Here is a 12,228-nt window from a genome sequence, read left to right on the forward strand (position 1 = left end):
TTTGGGGTCAGGATCTGGGGGTGCAGGATGTTGGGGAGAAGGATTTGGGGGTGCAGCATTTTGAAGTGCAGGGTTTGGAGGAGGGAGGTTTTGGGGGTGAAAGATTTGGTGGTTCAGGTTTTGGGGTTGCAGTGTTAAGAGGGTGGAGGATTAGGGGTGCAGGATTTGGGGGTGCACTGTTTGGGGGTGCAGGGTTTAGAAGTCAGGTCTAAGAGTGCAGCGTTTGGGGTGCAGGGGCTTGGGGGGAAATTTAAGGTTGCAGAGTGTGGGGTGCACAGGACTGGGGCTCAGGATTTGGGGGTGCGGGGTTTCAGGGTTCAGGATTTGGAGGTGTGGAGTTTTGGGGTGCAGGGGATGGGGGTGAAGGATTTGAGGCTGCAGGGTGGTGGGGGGAGGATTTGGGGGTGAGAGATTTGGGGTGCAGGATGTTGGGGTGCAGAGTTTTGGGAGGCAAGGATCTGGGGCTGCAGGATTTGGGGGTTCAGTGTTTAGGGCAGCACAACCTCGGGGTGCAGGGGTTTGCAGTGAAAGGTTTGGCAGGCAGGATTTGGGGTGCAGGATTCTGGGGTGCTGGGTTTGGGGTACAGGATTTGGTGTTGCAGGGATGGGGTTGAAGGGCTTGGGTTTCCAGGCCTTTGAGGTGCAGGATTTGGAGGTGCAAGGTTTGGGAGGGAATTCTTTGGGGTGCAGGGTTTAGGGTTCCAGGAGGTGGGGGAAGGACCTTGGGGTGTAGGGTTTGGGGGGGCAGGGTTTTGGGGGAAGGATTTAGGGGTGCAGGGTTTTGAAGTGCAGCGTTTCAGGGGGGCATGATTTTGGGGGTTTGGGGCACTCACCGCCGGGTCCTGGCGCAGCAGCTCCTGAAGCCCCGCCCACAGCCCCTCCCAGCGCAGCCATTGGCTGCGGGCCAGCGCCAGCCCCGCCCATGCCTGGGGGTCACCAGAGGTCAGCGGGGTCACCCTGAGCCCCCAATGTCCCATTGACCCCATTGATCCCAATGCCCCCAATACCCTCAATGTTCCATTGACCCCCAATTTCCCCCCAATTTCGCATTGACCCCAATGTCCCATTCACCCCATTGACCCCAAAGTCCCATTGACCCCCATTGCCCCCCAATGTCCCATTCACCCCATTGGCCCCAATGTTCCCCCATTGACCCCCATGTCCCCCCATTGACCCCAATGTCCCCCCATTGACCCCCATTGCCCCCAATGTCCCATTCACCCCATTGGCCCCAATGTCCCCATTGACCCCAATGTCCCATTCATCCCATTGACCCCAATGTCCCCATTGCCCCCAATGTCCCCCATTCACCCCAATGTCCCAATTGACCCCAATGTCCCCCCATTGACCCCAATGTCCCATTGACCCCAATATCCCCATTGACCCCAATGCCCCATTGACCCCAATGTCCCCCCATTGACCCCATTACCCCAATATCCCCATTCACCCCAATGTCCCATTGACCCCAATGTCCCCCCATTGTCCCCATTGACCCCAATGTCCCATTGACCCCAATGTCCCCCCATTGTCCCCAATGTCCCATTGACCCCAATGTCCTATTCACCCCATTGACCCCAATGTCCCCCCATTGTCCCCATTGACCCCAATGTCCCATTCACCCCATTGACCCCAATGTCCCCCCATTGTCCCCAATGTCCCATTGACCCCAATATCCCATTCACCCCATTGACCCCAATGTCCCCCCATTGTCCCCATTGACCCCAATGCCCCCACTGACCCCAATTTTCCCCCAACATCCCCAATGTCCCCATTGTCCCAAATGTCCCCATTACCCCCATTGACCCCAATGTCCCATTGACCCCTATTGACCCCATTACCCCAATATCCCCATTCACCCCAATGTCACATTGACCCCAATGTCCCCCCATTGTCCCCATTGACCCCAATGTCCCATTCACCCCAATGTCCCATTCACCCCATTGACCCCAATGTCCCCACCACCCCCATTGTCCCCAATGTCCCATTGACCCCAATGTCCCATTCACCCCATTGCCCCCATTGGTCCCCATTGCCCCCCATTGGCCCCAATGTCCCATTCACCCCATTGTCCCCATTGACCCCAATGCCCCCATTGACCCCAATTTTCCCCAACATCCCCAATGTCCCCATTGTCCCAAATGTCCCCATTACCCCCATTGACCCCAATGTCCCATTGACCCCCATTGGCCCCATTGATCCCCATTGCCCCTCATTGACCCCATTGACCCCAATGTCCCCATCACCCCAATATCCCCATTCACCCCAATGTCCTCCCATTGTCCTCATTGACCTCAATGTCCCATTCACCCCATTGGCCCCAATGTCCCATTGACCCCATTGGCCCCCATTGTCCCATTCACCCCATTGGCCCCAATGTCCCCCCATTGACCCCAATATCCCCAATACCCCAATATCCCCATTCACCCCAATGTCCCCCCATTGCCCCCAATGTCCCCCCATTGTCCCCAATGTCCCATTGACCCCCATTGATCTCCATTCACCCCCAATGTCCCATTGACCTCAATGTCCTATTGAGCCCATTGACCCCAATGTCCCCCCATTGACCCCAATGTCCCATTCACCCCATTGGCCCCAATGTCCCCACTGACCCCAATGTCCCATTCACCCCATTGACCCCAATGTCCCCACCACCCCCATTGACCCCAATGTCCCATTCACCCCACTGACCCCACTGATCCCCATTACCCCCAATGTCCCATTCACCCCATTGACCCCAATGTCCCCCCATTGTCCCCACTGACCCCAATGTCCCATTCACCCCATTGCCCCCAATGTCCCATTGACCCCAATGTCCCATTCACCCCATTGACCCCAGTGTCCCCCCATTGTCCCCATTCACCCCCATGTCCCATTCCCCCCAATGTCCCATTCACCCCCATGTCCCATTCACCCCATTGCCCCCAATGTCCCCATTGACCCCAATGTCCCATTCACCCCCATGTCCCATTCACCCCATTGACCCCAATGTCCCATTGACCCCAATGTCCCATTACCCCCAATGTCCCATTCACCCCATTGACCCCAATGTCCCATTGACCCCATTGATCCCCATTACCCCCAATGTCCCATTCACCCCACTGACCCCAATGTCCCCACCACCCCCATTGTCCCCATTGTCCCCAATGCCCCCTTACCTGTCTCACCTCCCTCTCCAGCTCCGCTCCCACCCCCCCCAATCCCCCTCAGCGGGGCCAGCCCGGGGTGCAGCTCCTGCAACGGCTCCTCCTCTGCATTCATTAACAATTAACACCCTCAGCAGCGCTAATTAACACCCCCCCCACCCCCCCATATCCCCGCTGCCCCCTAATTACCCCCTAATTCGCGCTAATCACCCCTAATTCCCCCTCATTACTCACCCAGCAGCCCCTCGATGTCCGCAACCGCCATCTTGCCCCGCCGGGAGGGCCACAAACCACCTCAAAATTGACCCAAAATAGCGCTTTTTCAACCCAAAACCCTCCCGGTGATGCTCCCCGAGCTGTGTCCCCAAAGCCCCCGCTGTTGTCACCTCGGGAAAAGCGCGAAAAAAGCGGCCCCGGGGGTCCCCGCGCTTCGCTTCGCGCTCTGAGGGAAAGCGCGGGAAAACGAGCGGAGACGGAAAGAGCCGAGCGGAGCCGAATGGGCCCGAGCGGAGCCGAATGGGCCCGAGCGGAACCGAACGGCGCCCGAGCGGAGCCGAACGGCGCCCGAGCGGAGCCGAATGGGCCCGAGTCCCGGCCGGGGCCGAACGCACCCGAAGTCTTCCCGAAGGGGTCCGAGTGGAGCCGAACGCACCCGAAGGGACCCGAACCCACCCGAACCCACCCGAGTGGACCCGAACCCACCCGAAGGGACCCGAACCCACCCGAGTGGACCCGAACCCACCCGAGTGGACCCGAACCCACCCGAAGGGGCCCGAAGTCTCCCCGAAGGGACCCGAACACACCCGAAAGTGCCCCAAAAGGCGCCAAACTCCCAAATCCCCCCCTTTTTACCCCAAAACCCGTGTTCTGCTCCCCCCCCGGCCCCTCCTCTTCCTCCCCGCCCCCCCCCCCCCCCCACTTTCTCCCCCTTTTCCCGCCTCACGATCGTTTCCCGCCGCGGCGGCGGCTGCGAGCGAGGCCACGCCCCCTTCCTCAGGAGGCGGCCAATGGGAAGCGGCGGGGGGGTGCGTGGCCACGCCCACTGTGCGTGGCGTGCGCAGAGGCGGCTCCGAGAGGAGCCGAAGATACACGAAGGGAGCCGAAGGGACCCGAACGCACCCGAAGGGACCCGAGGGGACCCGAACACACCCGAAGGGACCCGAGTGGGGCCCGAACTCACCCGAAGGGACCCGAGGGGACCCGAACGCACTTAGGGGGCTCCATGAGTCACTTATGGGTCACTATGGGGCACTCCTGGGTCCCTAAGGGGGAAATTATGGGGGTCTATGGGGAGTTCAGGAGGGACCCAGGAGTACCCCAAAGGACCCAGGAGTTCAGGAGGGACCCAGGAGTGCCCCAAAGGACCCAGGAGTTCAGGAGGGACCCAGGAGTGCCCCAAAGGACCCAGGAGTGCCCCAAAGGACCCAGGAGTGCCCAAATGTGTTGTGTTTTGTTTTTTCTCTCTTGTTTATGTCCTCTTTTACCTGAAATGGGACAATGGGGGCAATGGGGGCAATGGGGGGCAATGGGAGTCAATGGGGGGCAATGGGAGTCAATGGGTCAATGGGGTCAATGGGAGTCAATGGGGGGCAATGGGGATCAATGGGTCAACTGGGTCAATGGGGGCAATGGGAGTCAATGGGGGGCAATGGGGGGCAATGGGGGGTCAATGAAGTCAATGACTCAATGGCTCAATGGGGTCAATGGGGATCAATGGGTCAATGGGTCAATGGGGTCAAAGGGGATCAATGGGTCAATGGGGTCAATGGGGTCAATGGGGTCAATGGGAGTCAATGGGGTCAATGGGGTCAATGGGGGTCAATGGGGGTCAATGGGTCAATGGGGTCAATGGGGTCAATGGGGATCAATGGGGGTCAATGGGGGTCAATGGGGTCAATGGGGTCAATGGGGTCAATGGGGGTCAATGGGTCAATGGGGATCAATGGGGATCAATGGGGTCAATGGGAGTCAACGGGGTCAATGGGTCCCAGGGTCACATTCCCGCTGTCCCTGTCCCCGCTGTCCCCGCTGTCCCAGGGCTCAGTGCTCACTCCTCATTGGTTCCTGGCCTTTTGCATTCATTAATATTCGGTTAATTATTCGTTAAGGTTTTCTTGCCATAGTTGAGCCCAGCAGGAACCCCCGGGGTCCTAAAACCCTCCCTCTCTATGGGTCCCTATGGAGCTCTATGGGGCTCCTTGGATCTCTATGGGGTCCTATGGGTCTCTATAGGTCCCTATGGGGTTCCATGGGGCTCTGTGGTTTCCTATGGGCCTCTATGGGGCTCTATGGGTCCCTATGGGTCCTTATGGGTCTTAATGGGTCTCTATGGGGCTCCTTGGGTGTCTGTGGGTCCCTATGGGGCTCTTTGGGGCTCTATGGGTCCCTATGGGGCTCCTTGATGCTCTATGGGTCTCTATGGAACCCCCAGGGTCCTAAACCCCTCCCTCTCTATGGGTCCCTATGGGTCTCTATGGGGTTCCATGGGGCTCTGTGGCTCCCTATGGGCCTCTATGGTCTCTATGGGTCCCTATGGGGTCCTATGGAGCTCTATGGGTCTCTATGGGTCCCTATGGGTCTCTACAGGCTCTACGGTCCCTATGGGTCTCTATGGGGTTCCATGGGGCTCTGTGGCTCCCTATGGGCCTCTATGGTCTGTATGGGTCCCTATGGGGTCCTATGGAGCTCTATGGGTCTCTATGGGTCCCTATGGGTCTCTACAGGCTCTACGGTCCCTATGGGTCTCTATGGGGTTCCATGGGGCTCTGTGGCTCCCTATGGGCCTCTATGGTCTCTATGGGTCCCTATGGGGTCCTATGGAGGTGGGTGGTTTTTTCCAACCAAAGTGATTAATGAGTTTTTAGGGTTTATCCCAAATGATGGGAACCCCCGGCTCCTTCCTTCCCTCCTTCCCTCCTTCCTTCCTTCCCTCCTTCCTTCCTTCCTTCCTTCCTTCCCTCCTTCCTTCCTTCCCTCCTTCCTTCCCTCCTTCCCTCCTTCCTTCCTTCCTTCCCTCCTTCCCTCCTTCCTTCCTTCCCTCCTTCCTTCCCTCCTTCCTTCCTTCCCTCCTTCTTTCCTTCCCTCCTTCCTTCCCTCCTTCCTTCCTTCCCTCCTTCCTTCCCTCCTTCCTTCCTTCCTTCCCTCCTTCCTTCCCTCCTTCCCTCCTTCCTTCCTTCCCTCCTTCCTTCCTTCCTTCCTTCCCTCCTTCCTTCCTTCCCTCCTTCCTTCCTTCCTTGCCCTCTCATAACCGCACGCGAGCCCCGATGCTGAGGGCCCTTGAGCTCCTCCTCGCCTTTGAAAACAACACGGCCGACCTCATCTTGTTGATGATGGGGATCTTCTGGAGCAGGCCAGGGATCCTCTGGAGATCCTCGCAACGTGGTGCTTTCTTTTGAGCCCACGACTTCTCTGCCTGGGGCCTCTTCCCATTGGACGCTCTTGGAGGAGCCACTGAATTTTTGGAGCTCGCCACCTCTTTTGGATGAAGCTGGAGCAGCTGGGGATGGGCCTGGGATGCTGGGCAGGAAGAGCCAGGGCCGGTGCTGGACCCTCCCCAGCCCATTTCTCGCTGTTCGCTCCTCCAGAATCCTCTGAATCTGATGATGAAGATGACAAAGATGACGAAGATGATGAAGATGATGAAGATGACGAAGATGACGAGCGCATCCCCACGCGGGAAGACATCAAGAAGCTGATGGAAAGCAACAAGAAGCAGCAGTCGCTCCAGGAGAGCTTTGGATGGCCCAGACCACCCCTTGTGCTTCGGATGCCCACACCACCCCTTGTGTTTTGGATGCCCCAGACCACCCCTTGTGCTTCGGATGCCCACACCACCCCTTGTGTTTTGGATACCCCAGACCACCCCTTTGGGGAAGACCCTCCGTATGCTGAGGTGTTGCGTCTCCTTCCTCTTCATCCTCTAAAAGGTGTTTGGTGAAGAGCAGAGATGGAAGCGGGGGTTCCCATCATTTGGGATAAACCCTAAGAACTCATTTTGGTTGGAAAAGACCCTCGAGGTCATGGAGGCCAAGCATAACCCACCCCTGGCACTGACCTGTATCCCTGAGGACGTTGTTTTGTGACACCATGGGGACCCCGCCTTGTCCTCAGGGCCCATTGTGACATCCTGGACACCCCCCATTGTCCCCAGAGCCCATTGTGACATTCCAGGACTTTACTTTGTCCCCAGGGCCCATTTTGGCACCATGGGGGATCCCTTTGTCACTGGGGCCCATTGTGACATCCAAGGACCCCCCCTTGTCCCCAGGGCCCATTGTGACATGCTGGGGACTCCCATTGTCCCCAGGGCCCATTGTGACATCCTGGGGACCCCCTTTGTCCCTGTCGAGGGTTAAGATTCCTAACCCCAACTCCTAACCCCAACTCCTAACCCCAACTCCTAACCCAGACCATAACGCTAATCCTAAACCTAAGCCTAATTCCTAACCCTAAACCCAATCCTAACCCAATCCCTTAACCTTAACCCAATCTCTTAACCCTTATCCCAATCCCTTAACCCTAACCCAAACTCCTAACTCTAAGCCTAAGCCCAACCCAGACGCCTAAGCCCAACCCAGACGCCTAAGCCCAACCCAGACGCCTAAGCCCAACCCAGACGCCTAAGCCCAACCCAGACGCCTAAGCCCAACCCAGACGCCTAAGCCCAACCCAGACGCCTAAGCCCAACCCAGACGCCTAACCCAAACTCCTAACACTAAGCCTAACCCTAACGGAAACTCCTAACCCAAACTCCTAGCCTTAAGACTAACCCTAAATCCTAACTCAAACTCCTAACCCTAAGTCTAAGCCTAAACCAAACTCCTAAGCTTAAGACTAAGCCTAACCCAAACTCCTAAGCCTAACCCTAACCCAAACTCCAAAACCTAAGCCTAACCCTAACCCAAACTCCTAACCCTATGCCAACCTTAACCATATTCCTACCCTTTCCCCCTAAACCTGAAGTCTTACTGCTTACACAAACACTATTCCCTAACCCCTAACCTTAATCCTTACTCCTAACATTAACCCTAATACTAACCCTTATCACTAAACACATCCCTACCCATAAGCCCTAAACCTAATCCTAATCAAACCCTAACAATAACCCTAACCCTACCCCTAACACCTATCCCTTCATCTAAACTTCTAATATTAGTCCAATCACTTACTGTAATCCTAAAGCAAGGCTAAATCGAAGACCAACCTCTACCCCTAACTCCAACTCTAAACCTAATGCTTAGCCCTCTTACTCTAATCAGAAATCTATGCCTAAACCTAAAACCAAACTCTATCCCTCACCCAAAACCCCTCACCTTAACTCTAACCCTAATCCTAATCAAACCCTGACCCTACCACTAACTCTAACCCAAACGTAACCCTAACCCCAGCCCTACTTCCTAAAACCAACCCCTAACCCCAACCACTTCCACTGACACTACTCTCTATCCCTAACACTAATCAAATCCTAACCCTAACAGAAACGATCCCAAAGCTCTAAAGTGGCCCAAAGAGCCAAAGCAATCCCAGCTTTGATTTGCAACGGGCCCAAAGGCTCAAAGCGCGCCCTGGGATGGGGCCGTGTGGCACGAGGCTGGGGGGCAGGGAGGGCCCCACAGGGACTCAGTGCTGGTTTCTGCCCTGTGCCAGCACTCCCAGCCCCTGCTTGCCCAGAACCTGCCCCTGAAGCAGCCGCAGCCCCTCTCCCCTCCCTGCGGGTGTCTGCCCCCTGCCCACACCCTGGTGCTGCCTGGCTCGCCCTGCCCGGCCCAGCCCGGCTGCTCTCCCGGCCCCAGCCCCAGCCCTGGCCCCACTGCTGCCCTGCTGAGCTGCTCGGGGCTGGGTGCTGCCCCTGCTCGCCCACCTGCTCCCTGCGCTCGGCTGGAGCAGCCTGGGCGTCCCGGGCTGGCAGGGACACCAGGAGGAGGAACAGGGTGAGGACCATGGCCCCCACGCTCGCCCCATGATGCTGCTGCTGCCAAGACACAGCACAGCACGTCACCGAGGGGCTCTGACCTCACAGTCACATTGGAATCACCACATCTGCACACTGCTGCATGGCCTTGTGCTACACCAGCATGGAAGGAACCGAGGTGGAGAAGGGGGCACCTATTTTGGGAGGCAGCTCTGCCTGTGGGAGTGCACAGGCTCTCACTTCTTGCTTCCCAGAAATCAATCAATCAATCAATCCCAAAAGCTACATATTAATAGTAAATTTAAATAAAAAAAGCCAACTTCAAGGGTCTTTACTTGTAGCTATATTTGTCAGGCAGCTCTCTGGGAAGAAACCAGCTTTTCCTGCTAGTTTGACCACAGCTTCAACGCCTTTAAAGCCACCACTTCTGAGCTCTGCTGCTCCAACACAGCCTCACAGCCCAGCAAAATCATAGTGCAGGCAGAAAGCTTCACCATACAGAGATGGAGACAGTCAGGAATACGTTCCTCTCAAAAGCAGACACTGCAAGCCACTCTTCCTCTTGCTTACCAAATTCAGACAGCGTTAGAAAACAACAACAACAAGGAAGCGAGATTCTTATTTTATGCACCCCATTGTATGGACCATTCAACATCAAGTCCAACCGAAGTCTGAACCTCCGAATGAGAAATGCCATCTTCAAATTTCTAGGAAAATGAAGGGCTTTGAAGTGGCAAGACCATAAAATGTTCATTAAAGCACTGCCATGCAAGTCCGCACCCCTGATCACAGACCACCTGCCCTGGTACCAAAGGCAGTGATGTTCTCAGCTGACATCTGGAACGCAGCACAAAGTCTCATGTTCTCCAGTGCCAAGCATGTAGTTTGGAACTGAAACAGGGCAGTAAACCATCTCCAGTCAGTCTGTTTTCATTCGAGGACATCAGGACAAGTTCAGTTCACGTTCACCAGGAATCACAGCAGGTCCCACCCGTCCCTGCAGACCCCAACACCGCTCCTGTGCAGGGTCCCCAGGAGCAGTAAGCACAGAACAAGAAACCTCCCTTCCAAAGAAGGCCCACAGCTGCTCTTCCAACGAGCTGCATAAGCAGCAGCTGAGAACAACCTCTGCTGTAGCTGCACCAGGCTCTGCTGTCTGCAGAAGGAGAGCAGCTCCTAAATGATCCCCAGCCCTACAGACACAGCCCAGGGCAGTGATGAGGAACCACCAGAGTGCAGGGACACCTGGCCATTCAGGTGAAGCTGCTGGGGAGAAGGACAGAGGACCAGCAAGAGACAAATCAGACAAGAGAGAAGACAGAGGAGCTGAGAGAGAAACAAACACACAGGGAAAAGGACAGAGAGATGAAGGCAAAAAGGGACAATGAGCTGGGATGAGACAGGGAGGAAGAACCAGCAGGGCTGATGAGCAGGACAGAGGGATGGGGAGGGGGGAGGAGGAGAAGCAGGAAGGGGATGGAGAAAGACAGGGAGGGGGATGCACAGATGGAGAGACAAAAAGAAAGACAGGGAACAGAACAAAGGGAGTGAGAAATAAAGCAAAGTTGGGATCCAAATGAAGAGACTGGAAAGGGGAAACATGCAGCAAGGAGCTGGAGAAAGAGGAAAAGAGGGCTGAGCAGCAGGAAAGAGGAAGAGAAGACAACGAAAAGGCAGAGCCAGCTGGACAGGGGTGATATAGTGAGAAGGGATGGCACTGGGAACAGCGATGGGAGACAGAAAGAAAACCAGGACAGAAAGACATCAAAAGGAAGAGGGGCAGTAATCTGGACAGAGCTGGAGAAAGAAGCAGCCGGGAAAGGGAAGACAGGCAGAAGACAGAAGGGGAGCAGGAGAGAGAAAGAACAACAAGGGTTGGGGGCAGGACAGAGATTGGGGAAAAAATCCTGGGGCGGGCAGCAAGATGGAGAGGGAGTAAAAAAGAAGAGGGGCAGGAATAGGTGCAGGGAGCAGGACAGAGGGATACAGTGAGAAATGATGGGGCAGGGAGCAGGACACAGCAACAGAGCAGAATGGTGACAAAGAGAAACCAGGGATGATGAGAAGCACAGAGCAGCGGAGACAGAGAGGGAGATACGAGAAACCCTGCACAGAGGTGGAGACGGGTGGAGGAAACGGTGAGGAAGAAGCAGAGAGGGGCAGAGAGAGAAGAGATGAAGAGGGAGAAGGACACGGTAGGAAAGAGGAGGGAGCAGGGAGGGACGGGAGCACAAAACAGGACGAAATGAGCCCAAGGCCCCAGCACTCACCACAGTTCCTGCTCTCTGCACTGCCAGGCAAGCTGTGCAGTTCAGGTCCTTCTGTCTGCCTGTCTTTCCCTCCCCTCCTATTCTGTAGCTCCAGCCGTTTGTCCATCCCGCACCTAAGAGAACACATGGGTGTCTGACAGCTCTCACAGCACGAGGCTCCCCAGACGCACCCCCCCCCCACACACACACTATACGGCCGGACAGTGATTTTCCCCACTTACACAGACCCTGCGGTGCACGTTTGTGATCTGCTCTGCTGAGGCTGCTCACAGGGACTCTTCCTCACCCAGAGGGGCAGCTGTCTCTGGTGCAGCTGCAGCAGCAGCTGTGGGGATCCCCTGCACTTCACCCTCCAGCTGCTTCCCCTTCTCCTGCTCTCTCCAGCTCCAGCCCCAGCAGCTCCTCTCCAGAAAGTGCCCCCTGCCCCCTCCCCCGCCCAGGAGAACAAGGCCAGAGCAGCCCACACACACCTGGGCCAGAGGCAGCAAGACATCTCCAGGGCCCCAGAGGGAGGATAAAGGGCCCCAGGGCTGGGCCGGGCGCTGCTCGGCCTCGGGCAGCTCCACGGGCGCCATGGCAAAGCTCACGCTGGCCGCCTGCAGAGCAACCGCCTGCTCAGCCTGGGCTGCGCCACCATTGGTCGGGAGGGCTGTCAGTCTCCTCCCCTGAGCTGATCCTGCAGCTGATTGGCTGCCTGGGCAGTGATTCTGTCCTGCTTTGGGGCTCGCCCTGCCCTGAGGTGATACTCTCTCTGATTGGCGGCCTGAGGGGTTACTCCCCCCACAGTGTCCGCCTTCCCTGAGCCGCTCTTTTCTCTGATTGGTTGTCTGGGATTTCCCACTGGCTCCCCCCACCAAATGATTGGTCAGGTTATTTGTCAATCATCCCTCTGCTGCACTCCCAC

General features: G+C 56.6%; 1 long non-coding RNA gene across 3 annotated transcripts; it reads right to left on the reverse strand.

The window, feature by feature from the left end:
• Positions 1-819: 819 nt before the first annotated feature.
• On the reverse strand, positions 820-6,098 carry LOC139829073 (uncharacterized). Of its 3 annotated transcripts, none has more exons than XR_011741290.1 (3): positions 4,324-6,098; positions 3,378-3,437; positions 820-926 (listed from the first exon to the last, which is right to left on the reverse strand). It is a non-coding gene; the product is annotated as an uncharacterized lncRNA (long non-coding RNA). The 3 variants fall into 3 exon arrangements; XR_011741289.1 differs by lacking the exon at positions 4,324-6,098 and adding an exon at positions 4,087-4,271; XR_011741288.1 differs by lacking the exon at positions 4,324-6,098 and having other exon boundaries at positions 3,378-3,630.
• Positions 6,099-12,228: the final 6,130 nt, after the last annotated feature.

This window comes from Patagioenas fasciata, chromosome 13 (assembly GCF_037038585.1).
Source record: "Patagioenas fasciata isolate bPatFas1 chromosome 13, bPatFas1.hap1, whole genome shotgun sequence".
NCBI lineage: Eukaryota > Metazoa > Chordata > Aves > Columbiformes > Columbidae > Patagioenas > Patagioenas fasciata.